Source organism: Platalea leucorodia (assembly GCF_965183815.1).
Source record: "Platalea leucorodia genome assembly, chromosome: W".
NCBI classification, from domain to species: Eukaryota; Metazoa; Chordata; class Aves; order Pelecaniformes; family Threskiornithidae; genus Platalea; species Platalea leucorodia.
In genome coordinates this window covers 22492902-22512907 of record NC_138859.1, presented here as the reverse complement: position 1 = coordinate 22512907, position 20006 = coordinate 22492902, and positions in this window count along the sequence as shown.

Sequence of the window (20006 nt, the reverse complement as noted above, 5' to 3'; positions counted from 1 at the left end):
AATGAAGTTATGCAGTAAAGCTTTTCCTGCTCTGCTATGAGGACTGCTGTTAATATGGACATTTTCAAGTCTGGAAGGCCAACTGGAGATGATCAGGTGATTATGTCATATAGGTCATGATATTCAAATAGGTCTTTTTGTCCATCAAATCATCATCAGTTTGTAAGCTGTCTGTCCACATACAGCATCCTTGATGCTCTGGACTACAGAACATCAAGGAAATGCAGGCTGAAAATTGGCAAAACTGTGTGTAATACTGAGGTGGTCAAACAAACACTAGTATCCAGTGCCTTACCAGAAGGTGAAATTTCTGCTATTCCTAGCAAAAACAAACCACGTAATGTCTTGCACATTAGAATGCAAAAAGAAGCTGTTATGTGAACATACATCTGTATTTTTCTATGAAGCAACACAATTTGATAAGAGGGAACCCATCTCCCACACTGCACAGATCACCCTCACTCTGACCAGATCAGCATTACTGGAATAACTTGACTAAGATAACTCCAACTAACTCCTTCAGGACAGACCCAGAGTCTTATTTAGTTGTTATTCCTACCCTATAGCATTTAACAATTGTTTTGGATGCTTTTATTGTATAGTAATTACCAAACTTCTCTCTTGATATCCGCAAGATGAAACATATGTAGGAGCTGCTGAAAGAGCACTTTTGTCAAATTGAAATTCAAACCAACCGCCTTTGAAATAAGTTCCCTTGTCCAACCTGCTGCATAGTCTGTCATGCAGTGCTACCCACTTCACTGCAGGTATGACAGTGTCTGGCACTCTGTAAATCCCTGGCACTGAGAGCAATAGGATGATGGAAGAATATCAGGGATTTTTTAAAAGTAAAATTGCAAAAATTTCTTTTGAATTATATTAAGGAAAAAAAAAAAAACATCCCCGTCACACTTCCACAAAATTATCTTGATCTCCTCATTTTCTGGCACTGCCTGGTAGGGCCACGTTCCTGCCTGCGGCTGGGTGTAATTTTGGCCACCAGATGGCTTTCCTGGCCTCTGTCAATAGCTACCAATTCACATCCACAAGCAAAGGAAACTTTTGCAAGTTTGCATGTACCAGCCCAAATCTTATTTTTATATCTGTACCGTGATGCTGAAATAAATGGATGCATAATGGCCAGCCTAAGAAGCCTAACCCATTTGCTAGTTCAGATCGGGGTAGGGTGTGCCTGTACCCAGATAGCCACATGCAGTTCTGCCTATTTTTATTGTGGGTTCTGCTGTTTGAATATTGTTGCTAAGTACAGAGCATGTTTGCATGAGGAAAGTTAGGGGGTGAAGGTATTTCCCCTGTGCCAGATGGTTCAGTATAAAAGAATGTGTTCTAAGAGAACCTTTACTTTGACCTGTGTACGTACGTGCCAGTCCTATTGTGCAAGACCTTGCTGACTGGCCAGATCATAAATCTAATAGAAAAGAACTTGCAGAGCCTTCCCATGCCAGCAGGTGCAGAGGCCATTTTAACAGCATAAAATTTTAAGGCAGATTTTGCCCATGTGTTGTCTAAATCCCCAGGGAACTCCACAATTCCTACTCCTACTGAAGCCAGTGGAGCTTGAGAAAGGAGTATCTCAAAGGCTGAAGTCCTCCAGAATTTGAGTTATCTTCTCTGTGAACACAGCTTATTTTACAGTAGAAAATTACAAAGAAAAAACTAAGAATTCAAGCACAGCACTGGCTAATCTGTTTTGAAATTTTTTAAATTTTGATGAAAATGCAAGAAGACAAAAGCAAGTGTTATTAGATCTCCCAGATCCTCAAGATGTGCCGCACCGAATGCAGAGCAAAGCTGCATTGCAAAGCCTCTTTTCTGCATATGAGAAATCAGTTACGTGAAGTTTGTCATTATTTTTTTTTTAATCTTTGCAATTTAACTTTAAAGGAAAAATATCACGTGATTTTCTAAACATATTCCCTCTTGAGAAGCTTGGAAAAGAGGAAATTGCAGTTGAACTAGAGAGATCCCTTTAAACACTGAAATTTTAATAGGTGTTCCCTCAGGAAATCACTGCTTTAAACTTCTTACGCCTTCAGCAGTTAAAATGTCTCAGCTACAACGTTCTTGATAATATTTGCTATGACAAATAAACCACATGGCTTTTCCTTGTTTAAGTCATTTTACAGAATCAAAGTCCCCACGTCTGTTGTGGAAACATCGAGGAAATGCTCAGGTGAAGCCCTAACTCCATTGAAACAAATACCAATTGTTCTATGCAGTTTGAGAGCCATGTTTCACTTTTAAAGTCTTCCCATGCTACAGCACAGACCTTTAAGCTATCATCTGTGGTCCCGTACAGAGCTGCAAAGGCTTAAGCAGACACAATTCCAGGTAGACACCCTTCGGGGTTTTTTTTGTTTGTTTGGGTTTTTTTTTTTGTTTTTGTTTTTGTTTTTTTTTTTTTTACTTTTAGGAGATTAAAATATAGAAATAGATAAAGTACAATTTTACTTACTCTCAGATGTCTGACTAACCGCGACTATTAGAATAGCTAAAACAGTGACTAAGTTTACATCCATTCCTCCTAGGAGCTGTGGGAGCACAGCCACAGAGCAGGCAGTGAGCTGCAGGAACTAACGCCTGACCCTACCTCCCGGCTGCCGGGGATGAACGTGACTCAAAGCCCCACCCTGAGCAGCAGCTCGATGTCGGCTCTGTCCCATGTGGCACTATGGACTTTAGCAGGATTCCTCTTCTCACCTACAGATGCATGGTTAAGTGTTTTGCCAGATGGGAAAATAGGTTTTTTTTCCCACTTAGCAGCCCCAAGGCCGTACTGCCTTACGGCCAGATCCTCCCAGCCCTCCTCACTGATGAGGCTCTTCAACAATAGAAGTGCCAAGGGTAGAAATACTTCAGAAATAAACATTTGCAGGATTAAGGCAGAAGAAAAAAAACCAACTTTGCATCTCTGTGTGAAAGCTAAACATGCAATGTCATGGGCCAAACCTGCTGTAGTATAAACAGGCACAACCTCAAGAAGCCATGAGCCTTGCACTGGCTTTCCATTTGACCTATGTGTTTTCAGCCTGTAAAGACCCTGAGAAAGGGCTGTGTTATTTAGCACACCTTACTCCCCTTTTGACCTGCTGGTAATGCAGCAGCCATGGTTTTCATGAAATAGACTCTGCAATGTTTTTGGTGAAAGACAGCTGGAGAGAAACTGCAGCTGGTGTATCTCCCTCTATTTTTTTTTTCCCCGACTCTTGTTTCTGCAGCCCATTTCAATAACTTTCTGTGATATCAGAGGAACACTCAGTCTGAACAAACTTGTGGCTTTCAGTGGGGGGGAAAAAAATAAAAAGTGTATTTGGAGGCTGATAATTTCCATAACACTTCTGTGAGTGGCATCAGAAAAGTCTTTTTCTGACACATGCAGGTGATGGGGAAAACTGTCTCTGGGGAAAATAACTCCTCAAATTTCCTGCTACACTTGACATACATCACTGGTTCAAATCTTCTAAAACCTGAAAAGATTACTGTGCGGTCTCTGTCTGAATTGAACACTATGGCTGTATGGGTAGCAAGCAGTTGCCATATTTTGCTGCACTCCACCACTGCCATTGCACTGCAGGCTGTCTGCTTTGACCTTTTCCAGGGCTGAACTAGAAAAATCAGTTTGGGAAGTCCCTAGACTGTTCGACCAATCTCACCTTTGCTCTAGCTCATTACAGCCATTCTTACCATTCCTAAATTTCCAGAACACGAGATAAAAGAAATTGCTAACCTCAGGGACTTTAATCTACACTTACACTGTCCCAACACCAGTTTTGCAATTCTATCTAATAATAAATTAATATAGTGCAATCAAACTTTCTGGCTATCACAGTTTTACTTCATAACTCTTGGTTTCTGCTTGACACTGTTATCTACCAGGATAAGAGAATGAGGCAACTGCAGAGTACTACACTTTCGAATGAAAGTCTACTGTTAAGAGGAGAAAGAGTAGATAATGATGTGTGCCGTTTAAATTATGATTTCAGGGAAGTCATTTATGTTGAAATCAACAAGCTGATTCATTGTCACCATTTAATTACAGTGAAAAATCTGCATTATAAAAGCTAAACCACCACGGCCAAAGCTAAGACAGCTCACAACACCTTTATTAACATGAACTTAGATAAGGACAAGACTATTAGCAGCATTAATGACCTTTAAAGTAGCACAAAGAGGAACGAGCTAGATAAAAAGAAATATAATGAGACAGGTGTTACTGGAGTAACATGTTAAAGAAAGCTTCAGTCATTATTAATTTGATTTTGTATTCCAGTGTCTGCTTGGCACTGCAAAATAGGGTGATTTGTGTCCTTGCGGATAACTAACTAGTTTGTTCTGACAAATGCTTTGCATGATATCTCCAGATACAGTTTTAAAGGCTTGATACAGATTACAAAAGTCTCACCTCAGTAGGAGCTGTAGCAGTGATGGGGATGGGGGGGAAGAACCAAAGCACTCTGCGTTTAAGACCAGTTCCTGCAGCGACAAGTCCAAAGTGTTCCCAGATGGTTGCTCAGACACATACAGATGCTATGTTCTCAAAAACAGAGTAAATACAGATATCTGCAGGTATTAATTTCTCTGCTGCTAACAACAAACTACAGCATACCAAATAAAACTTACTTCTTCAGTCACACTGAGCTCAATTTGAGCTCAAGTTCTACATCTTATGTTCCTTCAGAGTTCACAGTGTCATTTATAGGTCCAAAAGAAAGTAAATGTCTATTTACTCCAATGGGAAAGTGCAGCAAGGAAACTATGATTGTCAGACCTGGAACATGCTTTCCACTTTATGGAGGCTATATAATGTGTCAACAATTTAAAATGTTAAACCTATTAGAACAGGACAAAAATGTAAACTGAGGAAACAATTCTATTTTATGACATTGAGAAATTAAAAATAAAAATAAAGCCAGGAAACAATAGCAAATATTGTGCTATGGCTCCACATGAACGTGCAGGCAGCCATCCAGCTTACAAAGGAAGAACAAGTTATCCAGAAATTATTTTCCAAGAATTGCACTGACATAGTTGACAGCGGCATTAGTTACAAGTACAGCTAAAGGAAAGTGAGAGTTTTATTGACATATTGGCTTGGATTGCATTCAAAGCTCAAATGAAAGTGCTAACTTGCAGGCAGAAAGTGTTACAAATGAGAAGGCAGTCATTCTTCTGTCCTGAGAAACAAAGCAAATCCTTGTTTTAGTCCTTTCTGAAGTTCTACCTTGTATTTGTGAATGTAGGACTGCTGGAAAGGCTAAAACTGACAGCTCTTTTAATCTGAGCCTTTAATTTTAGAGCGGAGGTTAATGATTGTGACTTCTATATTAATATGCATTGTAATATAATGCCTCCAGTTATATATACCTTTCTCCAGTTACTCAAGCAGAGGCAAGAGTAAACTGTCCTTCTTTAACCCACTCCTTAGACAATCTTCTTTTGCAGTGAAAGGTATGGCATGGGGAACAGCAGTCACGTGCTTCTGCTCAGCCAATACACCTGAACTCCAAACCAAAAAATTCTGTGCAACACACGAGAAAACTGAGTCTTTACAGCTTTTCAGTCTCTGGAACTGAACTTCCAACAGAAGTGCTGATTACTGAAGAAGACTAAAACCACTGACTCAATTTGTTAAATCAGGATAATTCATGTTAAAACAACTTTGGATCATTACTGTCTCCAGCAAGACTTAATTTGACCAAGGCCTCTGACATACTGATAGATGCAATAGGCTTCTCTGTTACTTCAGTACTTCCTATTACTCTGTCAATGCTCATAATAATCAACTCACAAAAATAAATTTATTTTTTTCCTAGAATGGCTAAAACAATGAATGGACAGAGGACACAATTTACAATTATACTTCGGACTTTCTAGAAATGTCTCCAATTGTTTGTGTGGGTATCAAAATCCCAAACTGTGACCTCTTCAGATGTCCCCTATTCTAGACTGCGTTGACTGGCCCTGTGCCTCCCTTAAAACCCCAGACTTTAAAATTCTCTGCATAACTGTCATTCAGCCTTCTGCATACCAGAAATTTATCCGTGGGTATTTTCCTTTGGGGGGGGGGGGGGGGGGGGGGGAACAACACACAACAACAACAACAGAGTCCAGAAGAAAAATTTGAGCTGTGACCATTTTAAATGGTTAATGCACTTCCTAAGAAGCAAGCCAGCCAGATTCAGTCCTCTGCCCAAGAGGGAGGGTACAGATATACTGTGCTTTGGAGGCCAGACCACAAGAGAAGGAGAGGATGCTGCAGCACAGGTGCTAACAGAGATGAGAATCTGACTGGCATTCAAAGAGAAGTGAAAATCTCCCTGAAGTGAGAACTAATTGGAAAATTGAGGCTGATAAATTTCTGTGACTCCTTTCCTCTGTGAAGGCAAGAAGCGGAGACTGCAGAGATGGGCATGAAAATGCTGCAGGCTAGAGAACAAGAGGCAGACACCCAGAAATCCAGTTACTGAAGAAGCAGGGACTACCATTTGATAGAAAGCTGTGTTAGTATCATGTTGCAGATGTTGAACCATTCTGGGAAGTCACCCCTGAGCAGAGCTCCAGGATTCACCTCAAGAACTTTCTTCAAGATTGTCAAGGAATACATCATTGCTGGTGAACTGGAAAGCTTGGCTTCCAATGGTGTGTTCCCATCATTTGAGATAGCCAAATTATAACCGTTTCCATACCTCCAATATGACATTTAAAAGTTGACATACTATTATGCAGGTTTAGAAAAAGGACCTAATTCAGTGAGGAAATGAGCAAAAGGAGAAACTGAAGACACTTCCCTTCTCAATCTCTATTTTTTAAAAATCAATCATAATTTGGAAGAGGACCGTGAGAGATGTACTGAGAGGATCTGCAGGTGCTGAAGAATGGCAGATGTTTTCCATGGCTGACTGGCTCAGGAGAAAACCTGATGCTGAGATACACAAAGAGGAAATAAGTACACCAGAATTTGTGTTTCTTAATAGAACAAAGACCAGTAATTCTGCATGCTTTCTTATTAAAACTCAAATATTTTCTTGACTACATAGCTTAGTCATTCTCTCAAACCAAGTAAAAAATGTGACATTTACATCAGTTGTCCACACAGCCTCTTCCCAACTCTGCCTCCCAAAAGACTTCTCATGACAAAGATGAGTGCCAAAGACCAGGTTCCCCTAATTTTGGGGTGGCTTTTTTCCATCCTAGGCCTTAACTGACTTTTTGAATGAGGAAGTGAGTCTATTATTTTGATTCCAAAATGAAAAAAGCAAACTGGGGGAGGGACTCATCACAAACATGAGTGAAAGCTCATGCCCTACAGAGGCAATATCTGACTACACAGATCAATGGTCTGGTTCAGCATGATGCTTTGTTTCTAACCTGCTTCTCCTGAGTTCTAAGAAGTTTGAAGTTGGCTTTCAGAATAACATATATTCTGAGCATCTATTCCGATTTCCCTGTCTTTTAAAAGCCAACACAGGGGGATAGCAAGAAGTGACAAATGTTCAATGAAAACTCATTAAATCAAGTTAAAAAAAAGTTGGTGCTCTTTTCTACTAACATAAATAAATACACAAATGTTCTGGTCTTACGCTTTGGCTGAAAACACGTTTACGGTCACAAGAGACTTACACAGGGTCAAGCGCAAACATAACCACTACACAAGGTTATACAGAATACATGCAGCACATTACATCTAAGCATGAGGATCAACAGATTTGCACCAATTTTACAGGGAACAAATGTGATTCTCCTTCTTTCCTGACCCAAATTCATTGACCGTTACAGTGGCTCGTGGAGTCATTATTAACCCTGAACTATGATCTCTTGCAGCCCTGGCTTATACCAGGAAATTAAATTTTGTCTTATAAACCATCATACCCACACGTTACATTTTTGTTATTTAGCTAGCACCAAGATTTTCATACTACCTCACATGATTTCACATCTGCCAGGTAACAGATAGTCCCCTCACAGCTCTGAGGCTATGATGTACGCTTTAGTTTCACATAGTATACTCGTTTTTTTCACTCACAGAGTTGAATTCACATTTTCTTTATGCCCAGTGTAGGTATGGAAGCTGGGGAAGAGGAAAAAGAGCTTCAAGACTTCTTTTATGCTTCTCATACCCTGGGCTAAGAAATAAGAGGGTGGCACTAACGAAGGATCTTTCTTTTCTGAAAGGCCCCCCTGGCCCACTGAACGCAAAACAGGAGTAGTGTGTTTTCACCCTGGGTCCTTGCATAAATTTCCTATCTATGTTCATCCTGTTTCAGGATCTGCCAGGTAACTTGGCAGAAGTGAGGAAAACTCACTATGTAAGGAGCATTCATCCAAAACAGCTTCTTCCCCACACCTTTTTGATTTATTTAGTTCCTCTTTCCTAGAAGGGCACAAAAGAACTTCAGTATACAACTCAGTCATGTGTTATTAAGAAACACGGTAGGTAGGACTACAGCTAGGTTAATGTAATTTCCATTGCCTACTTCATAGGAAATCTCATATGCACAGCTTTTGAAAAAAGCAATACTTTACCAACAATGGGAGACATAATATTAAAATTCTGAACAGTAAAATGATGCATGAGTTGGATATAGACCCTCCCCATCCTCCTCCATGATATCACCGTCTGTGGAAAATCTACTTAATTTTTTTAAAAGGGAGAGAACTAAAAAAAAATACGCGTAGGGCTATTTTTGGCAGCTCTCTTTTTGGAATACCAGGTGCATGAGTTTCACAAGTCCAAGAGGTATGGGAAATGCCAACATTTTGAAAAATGAAGTTCTAATTTGCATTTATTAGTTCTGATTTGCACTTATAAAGTCTGCTACTTGAAGCTAAACAAGAGCAGAATTACTTCCTCTATTTTCATATTTTTATAGTTAAATGTTATCTACATGATATAAAACAGATTATTTATATTGTAAGACTACTTGGGCAGGGACTGTCTTATTGTTACACAACAGCTAACATAATGAGTGACTGAAACCTTCCTGCACTACCCAGAACAAATACATTATTAAGAATGTTGATGTTAATATGCCTGCTTCTGCAGTTCTCACTCACTAATACCAGAAAGAGCTTTGGTTGCTGGATTTGGCCTACTTTTCTTTTGAATTCCACTTAAAGTAATGTGATCACCAAATATTCCTCATTTGCAATAAAGGTTACACTATGAAACTTGCACAGTGAACCAAGCTCATCTCTTGGCTAACAGATTGAGGCTGTACAGATGTAACAGAGTAAAATTTGATCCAGGAAAATACACAGGAACAAATCTGCACTCAAATCTCTTTTAGGTTATGTTAACCACTTAAAGTTGGGCAAGTAAATATTCATTTACTCACTCATTTACACTCAGGTACCACTGACTGTATGTTGCCAGTTAAAGATGGACCACCCTGACTTGTCCACTCCTTCAGGGATCCAGTCTTTGGGTTGCAACAAAAAACAAACAGGAAAAAGAGACAAGCTTTGCAGTAAGTACTGACTGTTCTTCCCAGGGATGGTTCCATGCCCTCCAGAAGACATTACATACACTCACTGCCGTAATCTCTTTCACTGACTTTTTTTCAAATTATCCAATGGTTTCCAGTCCATCAAATACTTGGATGGAAGAAGTCTTGCACATTTGTATTTATTGACTAACTTGGGGCAGGGAGATTTACTTTGGCAAGTGAATTTAGAATCTTAGTTCCTCATCATTATTCCAAAGCCTATTTCCTGGCATTGGAAAGTTGTTCACAATAACCTGCTCTCTTTTGGTAGTTTTAAAACCCAAACTGTTTCATCACTTTAGGTCAGCTAGCAGGAAGTGACTGATATATATCATTTATCCATGGAGTTTCATGGTTAATAATTACAGAGTTTGAAACAAGCTTCTCTCTAGAGCAGTCTTTTTCTTGAAAAACTACATTTCATCCTAACATTCCCCAGTCAGCTCTACTTCTTCATCTTTGAAGAATTTATCTTTGAACACACTTATCTAGCCCAGCTTCCCCATTTGTTTATAGAAGACAATAAAGCTTTTGTTTTTCTTTTTTTTTTTCCTGTAAACTAATTAGGGGACTGTCGTGGTTTAACCCCAGCCAGCAACTAAGCACCACACAGCCGCTCGCTCACTCCCCCCCTTGGTGGGATGGGGGAGAGAATCAGAAGGGTAAAAGGGAGAAAACTCGTGGGTTGAGATAAGAACAGTTTAATAATTGAAGTAAAATAAAATAGAACAGTTAAATAGGCAAAGCAAAAACCGTGTACGCAAACAAAGCAAAACAAGAAATTAATTCACTACTTCCCATCGGCAGGCAGGTGTTCAGCCATCCCCAGGAAAGCAGGGCTCCATCACGCGTAACGGTTACTTGGGAAGACAAACGCCATCACGCCCAATGTCCCCCCCCCCCCCCCCCACCCCCCCCCCCTCCTTCTTCTTCCCCCAGTTTATATACTGAGCATGACGTCATATGGTATGGAATAGCCCCTTGGCCAGTCTGGGTCAGCTGTCCTGGCTGTGCCCCCTCCCAGCTTCTTGTGCACCCGGCAGAGCAGGGGAAGCTGAGAAGTCCTTGACCAGTGTAAGCACTACTTAGCACCTATTTAGCAACAGCTTAGCACTACTTAGCAAGAACCAAAGCATCAGTGTATCATCATCGACATTGTTCTCATCCTAAACCCAAAACACAGCCCCATACCGGCTACCAAGAAGAAAATTAACTCTATCCCAGCTCAAACCAGGACAGAGACCTAGTGAGACTGGGTAATGCTTATAAAGCCCTTTGGAGATAAAAGCAGCTGTGTGAAATTCTACCACCAGGTGACTCATGAAGATAGGAATACTACAGGAAAGAAAACAGGTGTCAGTTAAGAAGTTTTACTTTGATACATTATGAAGGGATATAACATTCAATAGCATTAAAATGTATTTTATGCATGTCATAGGACACCTCTGTTCAACTGTTTTGATTTTGAAAGCCTAGCTGTTACCTCCTCCAGAAGGTCTGTGTGCTCTGAGTAACACAATAAACTTTACAGTCACTCTCACAGCCTAAAAAAAAGCCATCCAGCTCTGGCAATAAAAAAACAGGTTGGTAAACCATTTTCTCCTGCATATACCTCTGAAAGTCCTTTCCTTCTCCATGAAGTAGACTATTCAATTATTCCTAAAGGCCAGCAAGTATGGGTTACTTTGGGATAGAAAGTAAGCAGAAATACCAAATACCAAACACCAAACATGACAGAAGAGTGTTTTCAAACAATGTCTTAAATACATTCTGCCACTTTTTTTTTCAAGTCTGGATATAGTAGAAACTTGGAAAATTATAGAATCATAGAACATCCTGAGTTGGAAGGGACCCACAAGGATCATCGAGTCCAACTCCTGTCCCTGCATAGGACAACCCCAAAAATCACACCATATGTCTGAGGGCGTTGTCCAATTGCTTCTTGAATGTTGTCAGGCTTGGCACCATGACTACCTCCCAGGGCAGCTTGTTCCAATGCTCCCCTTTTTCCCTGCACCCTTTGGGTGAAGAACCTTTTCCTAATGTCCAACCTAAACCTCCCCTGGAATATCTTCCTGACGTTCCCTCAGGTCCTATCATCGGTCCTCAGGGAGAAGAGATCAGTGCCTGCCCCTCCTCCTTTCCTCGTGAGGAAGCTGTAGACTGTGATGAGGTCTCCCCTCAGTCTCCTCTTCTCCAGGCTGAACAGACCAAGTGACTTCAGCCGCTCCTCGTACGGCTTCCCCTCTAAACCCTTCACCATCTTCGTGGCTCTCCTCTGGACACTCTCTAGTAGCTTCGTATGCTTTTTGTACTGTGGCGCCCAAAACTGCACACAGCACTCAAGAGGAGGCCGCACCAGTGCAGAGTGGAGCGGGACAATCACCTCCCTCGACCGGCTAGCAATACAGTGCTTGATGCACCCCAGGACACGGTTGGCCCTCCTGGCTGCCAGGGCACACTGTTGGCTCATGTTCAACTTGCCCTCGACCAGAACCCCCAGATCCCTCTCCACGGGGCTGCTCTCCAGCCTCTCGTTCCCCAGTCTGTATGTACATCCAGGGTCGCCATGTCCCAGGTGCAAAATCCGGCACTTGCCCTTGTTAAACTTCATACGGTTGGTGATTGCCCAGCTCTCTAATTTGTCCAGATCTCTCTGCAGGGCCTCTCTGCCCTCGAGAGTGTCAACGGCTCCTCCCAGTTTTGTGTCATCGGCAAACTTTGATAACAAACCATCCAGTCCTGAATCCAAGTTGTTTATGAAGATATTAAAGAGCACTGGCCCCAAGATGGATCCCTGCGGAACCCTGCTAGTGACTGGTCGCAGGCCCGATGTAACCCCATTTACTATAACCCTTTGAGCCCGACCCGTCAGCCAATTGCACGCCCATTGCATTCTGTGTTTATCCAGCTGTATGCTGGACATTTTTTCCAGGAGGATACTGTGAGAGACAGTATCGAAAGCTTTACTGAAGTCCAAAAAGATTATATCGACTGGCTTCCCTTGGTCAACTAGGTGGGTAACCTTGTCATAGAAGGAAATCAAGTTAGTCAAGCAGGACTTTCCCCTCGTGAATCCGTGCTGGCTGGGACCAATGACTGCGTTGTCTTTCAGGTGTTTTTCAATAACTTCCCGAATAATCTTCTCCATGATTTTGCCAGGCACAGAGGTGAGACTGACAGGCCTGTAGTTACCAGGGTCATCCCTGTTGCCCTTCTTGAAGATCGGGACAACTTTTGCCAGCTTCCAGTCGACTGGGACCTCCCCAGGTTCCCAAGAGCACTGAAAAATCATTGAGAGAGGTCTCGCTATGACATCAGCCAGCTCTTGAAGACCGAGGCAAAGAAAGCATTAAACGTCTCTGCTTTGTCTATGTCCCTGTTTGTGAGGTGACCGTGCTCGTCAAGTAATGGGCCAATGTTCTCGCCTGCCTTTTGCTATTTATATATTTAAAAAAGCCCTTTTTATTGTCCTTCACAGTACGGGCCAGCTTCAGCTCTACTTGAGCTTTGGCCACGCATATTTCCTCTCTACAGTGGCAAACAGCAACCCTGTTGTCCTCCCATGTCACCTGACCTTGCTTCCACTGGTCATACATTTTCTTTTTTTGTCTTAGTTCTAGCATAAGATCCCTACTCAGCCAAGCCGGCCTTCTACCTCGCCTGCTTGACTTCTGACATTTTGGAATTGCCTGCTCCTGCGCTCTTAGGAGGTGGTACTTAAAAAGTGACCAGCTTTTTCCCACGAGACCTTACTAAGTAGTTCCCTGAGCAGCCTGAAGTCAGCTCTCCTCATATTCAGAGTTGAGGTCCTGCTGGCAGTTTTCCTCCTGTTACCATAGATTTTAAACTTGACTGCTTCATGGTCGCTGTGGCCAAGGCAGCCACCAATCGCCACATCACCCACGAGACCCTCTCTGTTAGTAAGCAGCAAGTCGAGGAAGGCACCTTTCCTGGTCGGTTCTCTTAGTACTTGTACCAAGAAGGTATCGTCCAGATGCTTTGAGGATCTTCTGGACCTGCTTGTACTAGCTGTGTGGTATTCCCAGTTGACATCTGGCAAGTTGAAGTCCCCCATAAGGACAAGGGCAGATGACTTGGAAGCATCCCTTAGCTCCTTAAAGAATAACTCATCCGTGTCATCATCCTGGCTGGGTGGCCTATAGTAGACTCCCACAAGGACATCCGCTTTATTTGTCTGTCCCTTAATCCTTACCCAGAGGCTCTCAACTGTGCCATTGCCAACTGCTACCTCCATGCATTCCAGCCCCTCCACTACATACAATGCCACCCCGCCGCCTCGCCTGCCCTGCCTATCCCTCCTGAAGAGCCTGTAACCATCCATCATGGCACACCAGTCACAGGACTCATCCCACCAGGTTTTGCTTATGCCTATGACATCGTATCTCTGGGACTGGGCCAAGGCATCTAGCTCCTTTTGCTTAGTAGAAGCTGATCTCATTACACAGAGAAAAATCAATGTTTGTTACCTCTGTAGATATAATTATGTCAGTGTGCCAAATCAGCTGGAATCTCAACTGAAAACTAAAGCTTTTATCTCCATCAATAAAGTAACTCCTGCCAGGGAAACTGGAGTGATATCCTGGCATAAGGAAATATCACCAGCGCCAGGGAAATAATCTGTTCTCTACCTTCAATCAGTACTGCTCCTTTTTAGAGATGCTTTCCTCCCGTCTGATATCGCATACCATCAGCAACTCAGGAACAGAGCATTCTGCTATAATCATGCAATTCACCTTCACCTGTGCACTTGAAACCTTTCACCTTCCATGAAACAGAGTATGTATACACTACATGGCAATGCGAACAAAGTCACTAGAAGGCCGGTCCTTCTGCAAGTTAGAGAGGTAGAATAATGAAAGATGATGAAAAAATTAGAGCAAAGCAACTCTGTCTTCAATGCTTTCTTTTTCAATACCTTATTTTATGATATCACTTACTTTCTTCCAGAGGAGATGCATCTACAGTCTGTTGCATAAGCAGTTTGGACAGATTCTGATTAAATGCTCAGTGTATGCCTAGTCCAAAGCATTTTCCATCTTTTATTGAATACCTTTCATGACCATGATGATAGGTGAATGTTTGTAAACATGTGCCAAAGGCAAAAAAGTTGTACCCAACTTTTTTTCCAAACTTTTGTATCTGTTCACTATAAAGAGGGAAAATGCTCACACTCTTGATGACTAAGAAGACACTACCTTTTTTGCAGAGCTAACCCAGGCAACAGAGAACCAAAGAAAGTGCCAACATTCATCCCTTTGAAATAGACAGCAAGAATATACTTTGTTGTAAATCGAGTCACAGCCAAACTGGTTTTCTAATCTGAAATGAGTTTTCAAGAAATTTGATCATTCAACAAGACCTTCAGTGGCAGAAATTCATTGGGAAACAACTCTTTCTTTGAAACTCAGGATTTTATTTTTAACAGAAGCAGGTTTTAACACCCAGGGGAACTGCTGAAGCATGGAACCCCATACACCACATACTCAGGCCTCAGTTTTCCTTAACTAACACTGAATGCGCAGATGGCAGCAGCAAGTACAACACACATCTTGATAGTGCCAGAGAGGAATACCAGAGGTTTCTAATTGCTTTGATAAATATTTATCATGACAATAACAGGTGATCAGCTTTTATATATTGCCATTAAGAGAGACTGACAGTACATAGTAAAAGCTCCACTGTAGGATACACAAGTAGAGCCTCTTCTAAGCCTTATAAACAGAAAAATCTGGGTCAACTTTCAAGGGAGAAAGAGGTGCAATCTTTTAACAAATTTCATGTTCCTAGTCCAAGTCCCCATACATTAGAGCTAGAGCAAATTAATTTTTTTAAAGAAATGTAAACTGAAGCAAAGACTTAGCATTGAAAATTTCAGCCACAATAAATGTAAGGATACTAACTTCAATTGTTAGTTTAAAGAGAAACTTCTGGCTTTGGACAGATTCTGATTTTGAGAAAGAAAATGGTCTAATTTTACAATAACTGTTTGTTTTGCATTAAAAAGTTACCATTCATTTTAAAAAGCTGATTATCCCTCTATTGAAATATGTGAGTCTAGAAGTGACATGAGTGCCTCATGAGAACTGCCTTTGGTTGTTTCACTTTTTCATGTTTCACTACATGTCAAAGTATCTATCTGCTGGATAAAATACTCCCTGAAGAGAAAGTTTCCTTCTCCAGCAACAGGAAATCATGGTGAATGATAGGAAGTCTAGCCCAATCTACAATTCCAATTTCAGTCAGCAGCCATCTAGTTAGTACAACCTGCAGTGACTAGAATGCAATTCAGTACACCAGAAGTAGACATCTTTTTTAGGAAGAGATAAATCATGTTTTAAGCACCAACGAACAGACTGATTAGCTACACACTGAATATAAAGGGAGTCTATGATGGTTTGCTATGAGATAGATGTCTGCATTGTAGGTATCCCCATTTAGTCAGCTGAACCCAGCTGAGGTATCTGGGTCAGGTACATTGAAGCAGAAGCATACTTTCATCCAACCTGAGGTAAGTCAAGCACTAGGAGAGCACATGAAACATTGCTGGTGTCTCCATAGCCATATAAAATTACTAGAAACGCTACTTGGTCAACATTTACATGTTCAGGATGCAAGAGCATGTTAAATTGATTTTACTTTGGGGAAAAAAAAAATATAAATAAATTATGTGCATACATTTTTATGGTATGAAGTTGTAAGTGCATTTGCTTTGCTTATTTATGTTTGATGTACAAGGCATACAGAACATTCATCCAAAAGATGCTTGCAAATCACTCAAACTTTCACATTAACAAAACATGTCTAGAAGAAGGGAAGATCAGTCTACCCAGGGACTAATGAAACAAAAATTACTTATGCTTTTTAGCAGGTTTTAATAGCTACAGTATTCTGTATTAAAACTCCCCAAACCCCAACCATACTTCCACAGTAAGACTATGAAATAACTGAGTGCTTGGGCCTATTATATACAGTTAAATGAACAAAATTACATAGGCGACTGTTGAAAATATATTGATAAAGCCTTATTACTTGAATCTTACAGTATTCATTTGGCCCAGAAACACTTCATATTTTTAGAGCAGTCATCACAAAATTTGCTTCTAAATTGTTGGCAGTAATATATGAAAAGAGGTTGGTTTTGTTTGACTATCAGCAATTTAAATTGAAATGTAAAAGTGAAACTAGTAGCATTATAACCTTGTAAATTCCTTATGCCATTGTTATGTCTGCTATCTTTATCATAGTTCCTGTACCAGAACTCACAGCTACCAACTTCTTTTTGTCTCATCTGTAAAAATTGTTGTGAAGGAGTGGACAGCAAGCAGATCAAGGAAACTACCCCACGCCAGTCCAGGAACCCTTACTCAATGTTATGCGATTTTTAAGGGGAAAAATGACTAAGATCAAAGTAAGATTGAATTCACTTGGCAACATGAGGAAGGCTCCAGGGACATTAATAACATTCCTTGGACAAAGGAATTGTTTCTGTGGTGGATATGGCAACAGCATATAGTCTGACCTGGTGAATTACCCCTCCAATAGTTTCAGTATACAAATCCATTTTCACACAGATTGTTCACAAAGATTTACTAATACAAATGTTTTCAGTCAGTTGGTTTTGATTAAACAAATCTGTTTAATCTGAGAATGTAAAATTTGTGGAATTTTAAGAAAGAACTGAAGGTACCAATTTAGTATTTTGAGGAAAAGTGTTACTACTGGTTTTTTGCAATGAATGCAAAGGGTACTTTAACCTGACAACCCTTCCTTTGTTTCAATGCAAGGTCTGCCTGTAGCAGGGAAACAAAACCTAGCTTGTGGACTCAAACTACCAGTTGATCAAAGCCCATGCTATGTAACACTTACTTACAATACAAAATTTCTTCTGCCCTGAATAAATTTGCATAATTGACAGAATTTATATTAGCTCAATTACTTAAACAGAAACGTATTCTTCTGATGCATTTCATCACTTAGCTTCATACTGACAGTAGCTGATGGAATAAAAATACATGTGTTCAAAATTAACTATGTACTAACATTTCCTTTAGACTGAATTTTAACCCCTTCCCTCTCTCTCTCTTTCTGGAACTTTATTTCCATTAGCAAAGGAGATGTCCTTCTGATAATAAGCTAATACCAATGGCCTGGCTGCTAAAATTATTTCAATTTAATTCAAACTCACCAGCATTTTCCTTGGAGCATGGCTTCAATTATGAATAATTCACTTCTCAATAACCAATTAAAAGCACATGATCATTAATAAAATATACTTCCCTGTAGAAAAAAATGGCACCAGCAGTCACGTGAAAATACAGATTACATTTTAAACTAGAATATAAACTGATAGGAAATGTGTTCACTCTTTCTGTTAATGCCACCAGGGAATTGGAAGAAATTTTATCTTGTTTCTGGAGGACTGGGGAGAAGAAACATTCAAACATTTTTCTTTTAACTTGGCAAGTATTAGTACCTACTTTCTATGACAGCAATGCATTAAAACAGGAAAAAAAGCAGCACAGTTCTAAACCAAAAGTAAGTCAGAAAAAAACCCACGCTTTCTTCAAATTTATAAGTACAACTTGAAAATACATGGAAAAAGTTTAGATTAGCATAGTAAACGAACCACTGAAATAACAGTAACATTTTAGTGATATGTCTCACACGTGCGTGAAATTATTAGCTTGAGTTTGTTAACAATTTTTTGTGTAATTCATGTGCTTTTTGTACTTCACGTTTACTTTTTATTGTAATGCATGCAGTAAAGCACAAATTCATTAAGATATGTTTTTAGTATCTTGGTTTTTATTTTTGTCATGGTTTTGCTACACATGGCAGGTATCAATGCATAGTTGGAAATATCAATGAATTTGAAATTTACATGAAATACTGGTAAGGAATTGTTAGGAAATTCATTCATAATAGGGAGGTGTATCTCCTAAGTGACATGGGCTGAAACAAATATTTAACTTCGCCTTTGTTCTCTAATCTGGCTACCCACAAATTACAGCATTACATGCAACATGTCAATTTACCTTAAAAAGTTGTCAGTGGCCTGAGCTAAAGCTGCCTAAATGTCAGGATGAGGCGTGAGACTGCCATGTCTGTTTGGAGGGAGAGAGAAAGAAGTTATATGTCACACGTGCTTGCTACTTTCCTTGATACATTTCTGAGTGGTGTTCATCTATTGCTGTGGTAGAACTGATATAAGAACATGACCAGAAAAATAATATTTTGAAACACAGCTAAAAACTGTTGTAAAAAAAAAATTGCTAGAAATACAGAGAATGAAAATATGTGTTTTTAAACTATTGAAGATGTACCCCATTAACTGATCCTTAAACATAGCTAGAACAGTACAGTACCAATCTTAAGGAGTGTTGGTGGACATATAGTTACTAAAAAGGCTACAGCTACAACCTAAAAATGAGAAAGTGTAATTTTCCACTTTGTTCCTATATACATTTCACTTTGCAACAAATCTGGATAAAGCACAAAAGTATACAAATATTATACCGTGAAGCAAGAATACAGAAAATTTTCTACACATTTGTGTTCACTTGCACAAAAAATATTCATTATTGGCATTTCATAGCCTATAGTTTAAAATACAGGTTAGAAGTAAATGAACGAGCAATGCTCCTCCTCTACTAAAACATCATGCCTTTGGATAAAAGAGATATCCAGTTCCTGCTCTGAGGGCAATAAAGCAAGACATTGCTGATGTTGTTTCTGGGAAACTTTTATATGCTATAAAAGACAGATCCACAGTGTGAGGATAGTCCTTTAAGGATTGTCCTACTTTTCCAATCTTCTTTCCAAGAAAAAAAATAATTTATTCCTTTTTTTGAATAAAGGCTAAACAGGTCCACTGTACTGTCAGACAAGTTTCCATAAGCATAGATTTCTAATGTGAAGAACAAATAGGGCAGAAACTATTCTTTTTGAGGGAAGGCACATTTTAAAATGATGCAACACTTTCTGTAAGTAGCAGCTTAGTATGCTCCAGAGAGCCATTACTACTTTGCAGCCACAGAAGGTCTCTGGTACCCATTAAACCAGCTATCACAGTTATTATTTTCTGCAACTTTTTGTACTTTATACTAATTGTGGTGAGTTGACGTTGGCTGGCTGCCAGGTGCCCACCAAGCTGCTCTATCACTCCTCTTCCTCAGCAGGACAGAGGGGAGAGAAAATAAGATTAAAAACTCATGGGTCGAGATAAAGGCAGTTTATTAAAGAAAAGCAAAGGCCATGCACAGAAGCAAAGTAAACAAAACAAACAAACAAATTATTCTTTACTTCCCATCAGCAGGCAATGTCCAGCCACTTCCTGGGAAGTAGGGCCTCAGTACACACAGCAGTTGCTTCGGAAGACAAACACCTTAATAACGAATGCCCCCCTCCCCTCCTCCTTTCTCTTAGCTTTTATTGCTGAGCGTAATGTCATATGGCATGGAATATCTCTTTGGTCAG